Source organism: Bombina bombina, chromosome 1 (assembly GCF_027579735.1).
Source record: "Bombina bombina isolate aBomBom1 chromosome 1, aBomBom1.pri, whole genome shotgun sequence".
Lineage (NCBI taxonomy): Eukaryota > Metazoa > Chordata > Amphibia > Anura > Bombinatoridae > Bombina > Bombina bombina.
Window position 1 is genome coordinate 1,340,475,086 of NC_069499.1, and position 8,836 is coordinate 1,340,483,921.

The 8,836-nt window shown below is 42.3% G+C and overlaps 1 protein-coding gene across 6 annotated transcripts in view; it reads left to right on the top strand.

Annotated features, from left to right (window-relative positions):
- Positions 1-8,836, top strand: part of NDRG4 (NDRG family member 4) — a 312,038-nt gene that overhangs the window by 300,622 nt on the left and 2,580 nt on the right. The window lies entirely within an intron of this gene.

Consider the following 8,836-nt stretch of genomic DNA (forward strand, 5'->3'; position numbering starts at 1 on the left):
ATAAAATGTAACTAATATCAATAAGCAGTCTGTCTCATGTTATTACACAAATTAAAATTTACTTAGTTATGACCAATATGGTTAGGTAAGAGAGTAGATAGAGCAAGATGGCTTATATTATGCTTAAAATGTAAAGAAAGTAGTATAAAGCTAAGTAGCTGACCTTCTGTCAAAGGAGTGATAACATTAAGGGGCCGATTTATCACAGCCCAAATGGGGCCGTATACCCCTGTTTCCACGTGGCGGAAACAGGAGTTAAGAAGAAATGGTCATATGAGTGCTGCTCCTTAGCTTGTACGCCTCCTCTGAGACGGAAGACATCAATCCGCCCGATCGAATACGATAGGGTTGATTGACACCCCCTGGCCGCGAGTCTGCAGGGGGCGGCATTGCACAAGCAGTTCACTAGAACTGCTTGTGCAATCATAAATGCCGACAGCGTATGCTGTCAGCATTTATCAATGTCTGGCGGACATGATTCACTACAGCGGATCATGTCCGCCAGACACTTGATAAATCGGCCCCATAGTATAGATAGTAACATCTTACAATATTTGATGATAATTGAAGTTTGATATTTGATGGACAAATCACCAGATACAGTCATGGGGGCATATTTATCAAGCTCCATATGGATCTTGATGCCCCTTGTTTCCGGCGAGCCTGGAAACAGAAGTTATGAAGCAGGTGGTCTAAAGACCGCTGCTCCATAACTTGTCCGCCAGTTCTGAGGCAGCGGACAGAAATCAACCTGATCGAATACGATCGGGTTGATTGACACCCCCTGCTAGCGTGAATCTGCAGGGGGCGGCATTGCACCAGCAGTTTACAAGAACTGCTGGTGCAATGATAAATGCCAACAGCGTATGCTGTCGGCATTTATCGATGTGCGGCGGACATAATACGCTACTTCGTATCATGTCCGCTCGCACATTGTTAAATATGCCCCTATGTTTTCAAATTCTTAAGTGTCTTTGAGTAACTAAGAATGATAGTAGTATTGTTATCAGATTACGAAATTTACAAAGATTAGTTTGTTATAAATTATGCAGTGAAGGGCATATAGAAAGAGCTTGCTTTATTTTCAATGGCATGAAGAGTCCACAAATCCATTCTAATTACTAGTAGGAATTCAATTCAGGAGGTAAAGAACACCCCAGCAGAGCTGTTAAGTGTCACTCCCATTACCCATAATCCCCAGTCATTCTTTGCCTTGAACATCGGGAGGATGTGCAAAGATGGTGTCTGAAGATATTTAATCCTTTTATGGGTACTTTTCCCTGCAAGCAAGGATTGGGGCTATGCTGTGTCCATGTAATTTTGTTTAGTAAGAGTAATGGTGGCTTTTAGTAGTTAGAATGCAGCAAGGTATTCCTTGCTTTATTTCTAACATTAATGCTACTCCTTTTATAGAAAACCAGGGTTGGTTACTCTGTTTTACTTTTTCTACAGGTCCCTGTCAGAAATTGGTGAATCTGTTACACCTAAGAAGCTGCTTTCTGCCCTGCAGCTGGATCCACAGGTAAGTACTATCTTCCTTTTAGGTTTGAAGGCTTTAGCACTGTTGAGGGTAACTCCTCTATGGACTCTATCTTTGGATTTTATTTCTCTTTATGAGACATATGTTTTGGGTAGCTTGTCAGGGCACTGAAACTGCATTAGGGAGATAAAGGGTTCATTTTTGTATCCCTTTTTCTGATGAGGCCGGCTCTGTGAGGGGATTGAAAATGTATTTCATAAAATTTTACTATGTAGGTAGTATTTATGTGACAGGAATAGTATAGTTGGTCATAGTTAGGCTGGGAGATGTTATGTTTTTGGACTAACGTCCAAACAGATATCTGCCATTTTAATTTTTACCCGGTAGTGAGTGCAATCCTTTGCGTGCTTTGTATTTATTGCACACTTTATTTTTGCCTGATGCGGTCACATGACCGCTCTCCGCTTCTGACTCGGCTTGAATTCTACCAATCGGAGTGCGGAGTTCTTCAGGTTGATTCTAGCTACACTGCTGTTAAATTAGTAACAACAGCTCTGAAAGTTATTTTTTCCTCAGTTAGACAGTGTGAACTAGCAGGATCGAGTCCTTAGCCTTCTTACTATCAGTGGGGATTCACTCCGGTCTCCGGTGCGTTAAGCCCTCAGCAGAAGCTGAGGTTATAGAGGGCTAAGTAAAATTAAAGCAGATTTCTATAATTAATTTTGTTTTATTTAAAGGTACAATCCATCTCTTTATTATATCTGAGATTTTTGTTAGTTTCTTGTGGGAATCTTTATTTCCATTATGGACACTGATTCAAATTTAGCGGTTAATTTTGATAAGTGTTTATTTTGCTTGGAGGCTCAAATTGTTTCCCCTGTGCAATTGTGTTCCACATGCTTAAATAAAACATTGTTGTATAGAGACAAGGAGTCCCCCTCTGAGCCATTTTGTCTCTCAGGATAATGTTGTCCGTGCCATGCCTTATCTTTCTCCTCAAACGTCCCAAGCTTTTGCAGTTTCACATGCAGTGACCTGTGGTTCCTCTCAACAATTGTTTATTTACCAGGAGACCTTAATGCACAACTAACTTCTGTGGTTTCTGCAGCCTTATCAGCCTTCCCTATGGCTGGTAAGAGAAAGAGGAAATCTAAGAACATATCTCATGCTAAGAGTTCTGACTCTGCTAAGTCTGCGTTAGTCAGTCTCTCTCAGTTATCTGATGAAGATAATTCCTCAGTGGCTTCTGAGAGCGAAATTTTTGACTCTGAGACTGTGGTGGCTAGTACTGAAGATCCAGAGGAGGTACATTTTAGATTTAAGCGGGAGCACCTCTGATTGCTCTTGATGGAGGTCCTGGCTACTTTGGAGGACTCTGACTCTACTGTTGCTGAGACTCCTAAGAAGTCTAATAAGCTTAACAGAGTGTTTGATGTCAAACCTTCATCTGTAGAGGTATTCCCAGTTCCAGACTGTATGTCGGAAATTATAATACAGGAATGGGAAAGCCCGTAAATTCCCTTTTCCCAGTCTCCAGTTTTCAAAAAGATGTTTCCTGTTGCTGACTCTGTTTGTGACTCATGGCGCACTGTACCTAAGGTAGAGGGCACTATTACTACTCTAGCCAAAAGAACTACTAACCCTCTTGAGAATAGTTCTTCTTTCAAGGATCCCATGGATTAGAAGCTGGAAGCTTACTTCAGAAAGATGTACATTCATCAGGGTTGACAATGGCAACAGTTGCAAGTATTGCTACGGTTGCAGGTGCAGCATCTTATTGGTGCAATTCCTTGTCCGACCTAATTTCTGAAGAGACTACTATAGAGAAGATCCAGGATAGGATCAAGCTGGCTAATACTTTTATTGGGAGCCGAGATTTCTAGCCTTGCGGTTCTAGCTCGCAGAGCTCTGTGGTTAAAATCTTGGTCTGCAGATGTAACATCCAAATCCAAACTTCGGTCTTTACCCTTTAAGGGCAAGACTTTATTTGTTCCTGGTCTGGCTGAGATTATTTCCAAAATTATTGGTTGAAAGGGATCTTTCCTAACTCAGGACAAGAAGGCTAGACCTAAGGGTCACCAAAATTCTAATTTTCATTCTTTTCGCAAATTCAAGGGACAAAAATCTTCTTCTTCCTCCTCCAAACCGGAGCAATCCAGAATCTCTTAGAGGTCCAGTCAGTCTTGGAATAAGGGGAAGCAAACCACAAAATCTTCCTCTGAATCTAAGTCAGCATGAAGGGGCAAACCAGGTGAAGAGAGAGGTCTTCTTAAACTGCGTAAACGACCTATCTGATCTGGGAGTCATTGTCACAGTTCCCGTAGCGGAACAGGGTCAAGGATTTTATTCAAACCTTTTTGTGGTTTGCAAGAAGGAGGGCACTTTTAAACCCATATTAGATCTCAAGTGTCTCAACAAATTCCTCAAGATCCGTCCTTCAAAATGGAGACTATTGGTTCAATTCTTCCCTTGGTTCAGGAGGGTCAGTACATGACTACCATAGACCTGAAGGACGCGTATCTTTATGTTCCCATACACAGGGAACATCACCAATTCCTGCGGTTTGCCTTTCTGGACAGACACTTCCAGTTTGTTGCCCTTCTCTTTGGCCTTGCTACAGCTCCTCAAATTTTTACAAAGATTCTGGGGGCCCTTTTGGCAGTGGTCAGATCTCAGGGAATAGCAGTGGCGCTATACCTGGATGACATCTTGGTTCAGGCGCCATCTTTTCAGTTAGCAAGATCTCATACAGAGATGTTGTTGTCTTGTCTACGTTCCCACGGGGGGAAAGGGAATCTGGAGAAGATTTCTCTGGTGCCAGGTTATGGATTCTCTGTCCATGAAGATTTTTCTGACAGAGGTCAGAAAATCCAAACGTCTTGCTTTTTGCCTTTCACTTCAGTCCTCTACCTGTCCATCTGTGGCTCAGTGTATGGAAGTAATTGGTCTGATGGTTGGTTCCATGCACATCATTCCATTTGCTCGGTTTCATCTGAGACCCCTACAGTTATTCATGCTCAGACAATGGAACGGAGACCACTCAGACCTAACACAGAGGATAGCTCTGGATCCCCTAACAAGAGACTCTCTATCTTGGTGGATTTCACAGGACCATCTGTCTCAGGGTACATGCTTCCTGAGACCATCCTGGGTGATTATGACCACGGGCACCCGACTTTCAGGCTGGGGAGCAGTTTGGGGTTCTTTAAAGGCTCAGGGTCTTTGGACTCTTCTCTTCCCATAAATTGAGTGCAATTTACAATGCCTTAACAGCCTGGCTTCAACTAGCTTTGGTTCGGTTTATCAGATTTCAATCGGATAACATCACATAGGTGGCATATATCAAACACCAGGGAGGAACTCAGAGTTCCTTAGCAATGAAGGAGGTGACTCGCATTCTCCAGTGGGCGGAGTCTCATGATTGCCTCCTCTCTGCCATCCACATCCTAGGGGTGGACAACTGGGAAGCGAATTTTCTGAGCAGGCAGACCTTTTATCCCAGGGAGTGGGCTCTCCATCCAGAGGTTTTCACAATGATAAACCTCAGGTGGGGAGTTCTGGAGTTGGATCTGATGGCGTCACGTCTAAATGCCAAGCTGCCAAAGTACGGTTCAGGATCAAGTGATCCACAAGCCGCTCTGATAGACACTCTGGAGGTGCATTGGAACTTCAGTCTGGCGTACCTGTTCCTCCTGTTTACTCTCCTTCCTCGAGTCATTGCTAGTATCAAACAGGAGAGGGCGTCTGTGGTTCTAATAGCTCCTGCCTGCCTCGCAGGATCTGGTTTGTGGATCTGGTGAAGATGTCATTTCTTCCCCTTGGAGGTTTCCTCTGAGAAAGGACCTTCAAGTTCAGGGTCCCTTCCTCCACCTAAATCTAGATTCTCTGAAACTGATTGCTTGGAGATTGAACGCCTAGTCTTGGCTAGGCGTGGTTTTTCTGAGAATGTCATTGATACTATGCTTCAGGCTTGTAAGCCTGTTACTCGTAAGATTTACCATAAGGTATGGCGTAAATACCTGTATTGGGTGAGTCAGGTGAGGGTTCCTCACATTCTGTCCTTTCTTCAGGAGGGCCTGAGGAAAGGTTTGTCAGTCAGTACTCTGAAGGGTCAGATTTCTGCACTGTCTATTCTTTTGCACAAACATCTGGCAGATCTGCCAGATGTTCAATCTTTTGTTCAGGCCTTGGTCAGAATCAGGCCTGTGTTTAAACCTGTTGCTCCCCCCTGGAGCCATTACCTTGTTCTAAAGGTTTTGCAGCAGTCTCCGTTTGAGCCTATGCATTTGGTTGATATTAAGTTGTTATTGTGGAAAGTTTTATTTCTATTTTCTATTTAGTCTGCTCGCAGAGTTTCCGAGCTTTCGGCTCTGCAGTGTGATTCCCCTTACCTTATTTTGCGGATAAGTCGGTCCTTCGTACTAAATTGGGATTTCTTGCCAAAGTGGTATCGGATCACAACATAAATCAAGAAATTGTTGTTCCTTCCTTTTGTCAGAATCCTTCTTCTCAGAAGGAACGTCTGTTACACAACCTGGATGTTGTGCATGCTCTAAAATTTTATCTACAAGCAACTAAAGATTTTCGGCAATCTACTGCCCTGTTCGTTGCTTTCGCTGGTAAGCCTAAGGGTCAGAAGGCCACTTCTACTGCTCTTTCTCTCTGGTTTAGAAGTGTTATCTGATTAGCATATGAGACAGCTGGACAAAAGCCTCCTGAGAGAATTATGGCTCATTCCACTAGGGCTGTCTCTTCTTCCTGGGCTTTCTAAAATGAAGCATTTGTGGAGCAAATCTGCAAGGCGGCCACTTGGTCCTCATTGCATACTTTTTCCAAATTCTACACATTTTATACCTTTGCCTCGGCTGAGGCTTCTTTTGGGAGAATAGTTCTTCAAGCGGTGGTACCTTCTGTTTAAGTCTGCCTGTCTTGTTTTCCCTTCCATTCTGTGTCCTCTAGCTTGGGTATTGGTTCCCACTAGTAATTAGAATGGATTTGTGGACTCTCCATGCCATTGGAAAGAAAACAAAATGTATGCTTACCTGATAAATTTCTTTCTTTCCTAGCATGGAGAGTCCACAACCCGCCCTTAATTCACCCTATAAACCTCAGGCACCTCTATACCTTTGTGTCATCTTCTGTTTCCATTTTCCTTTGGCCGAATGACAGGGGATTATGGGTAATGGGAGTGACACTTAACAGCTCTGCTGGGGTGTTCTTTGCCTCCTCTTGCTGGCCAGGAGTTGAATTCCCACTAGTAATTAGAATGTATTTGTGGACTCTCCATGCTAGGAAAGAAAGAAATTTACCAGGTAAGCATACATTTTGTTTTTCAAAATGATGGATTTTTATCCACCCTGACTAAAACAAAGAAATAGTGGAGTGCTTTACAAAGTCTTAAACTATATCTTAATTTTATATGAATATTTTTTTTTTTATCAGATAGTGTATATATGAGTGTAACAGTTTATTTCAATGTATTTATGTTGTGTTTGGTGCACATTTTTTATCCCTTAGCCTTTACACAAGATCTTCAGTCTTTTGTTTTCACTCAAGCGAACATGTTTACTTTCAACTTGTAATATGCGCGCGAGTTATCTTATGGCAACTCGCGCAAACAATTACACACCACTTGTAATCTGGACCAGAATAATTTAAAGTAATCAGGTTGTTTCATTTTAAATGCCACCTAGGATTGATATCAAATAACCATTGTTTCTAATATACAAAATATTATATGATTTTTTTAAAAATAACTTTTAAATGGTTTTACAAACTTAGTAATAACAAACAAATCAAATAATATATAAAAGAAAACAAAATAAACAATAAAATAACAAAAATAGCTTTAAAGGGATATTCCAGCCCAAATTGGAATGCACAGTGGTGCATTTTGGTTTTGAAAATAAGAATAAAATGAAAAAGATTTGTGCCCAAACACACACAAAATCCCATAGGATAAAACAAAATCAAACAATAAAACAAACTTAAACATAAAGTCCATAAAATATGAAACAGGCAGCTCTCTGTCAAAGGATGTTCGAATCCTGGTACTTGCCAATCTGGAGAAAGAAAAACAGAGGCGCCACAATGGTCTAGTACCACCAAAAAAGATGATGTAAATTAATATTGTAAGAGATATACTCACAAGAGTATTGCACCCAATGGTGCTATTCAGGCAGGCTGGAACTTTGCAGTAGTCCAGCTCACTGATTACACCCAGCAGTTGTGTCAGGTCTGGAACATATCAGATAGTAGTCTCCTTGTCTGTAAAAGAACCAACAACCATAGCCCAATACCATTTGGACAGGGAAAATAAGGTATAAGTTAAATAATTGCACTTACAGAGTTTGAAGCACCTCCAGGTGCAGTAAGAGCAGGCTGGGATTTCACAGCCTCCCAGCTGACTGTACTCCACAGCTTACTGCACACCTAGGAAAACAGTGATGTGATATCCAAAAAAAAGGGCAGAGTGATATTTGGATAGACTCCACCAAACACAGCAAGTGTTTGGTGTTTATTAAAAGCGACGCGTTTCTCAGCCTCTGTAAGGGCTGTTTCCTCAGGCTATAGCCATTGTGGCGCCTCGGTTTTTCTTTCTCTGGTTTTGAAAATAAGCATTTTTATTTAGTATACTTGTATTAGCAAAATTGCCTCTAGTTAAAGCTATGGGGCCTATCTATCAAGCTCCGTACGGAGTTTGAGGACCCGTGTTTCTTGCAAGCCTCCAGAAACACCAGTTATGAAGCAGCGGTCTAAAGACCGCTGCTCTATAACCCTGTCCGTCTGCTCTGATGAGGCGGACAGGAATTGCCGCAATTCAACCCGATCGAGTGCGATTGGGTTGATTGACACCCCCCTGCTGGCGGCCGATTGGCCGCGAGTCTGCAGGGGGCGGCTTTGCACCAGCAGCTCTTGTGAGCTGCTGGTGCAATGCTGAATACGGAGAACGTTTTGCTCTCCACATTCAGCGATGTCTGTCGGAACTGATCCGCACTGTCGGATCAGGTCCGACAGACATTTGTTAAATAGGCATCAAAATCTGTTTTAAGAGTGTATTTAAGTATGCACCAGCATTTTAAACACATCACTTGCACAATTCTTTATGGACAGATGAAATAAGGATAAAAAAGATCATTTGAACAGTAGAGTCAATTTTCTTTAGACAATAGTCCCAATCTAGGGCTCCATTTATCAAGTTGCAGATGCTGCTTCGGAGGCCCTTGCAGCCAATAGTTAAGAAACAGCTGGCGGATTAAAATCACTGTGAATGCGTTTGCTCAAAGTGATTGACATCCCCTACTCGCGTGCCATTGGGCTAGCATAAACAGGAGAGGCATTGCACAAGCAGACAAG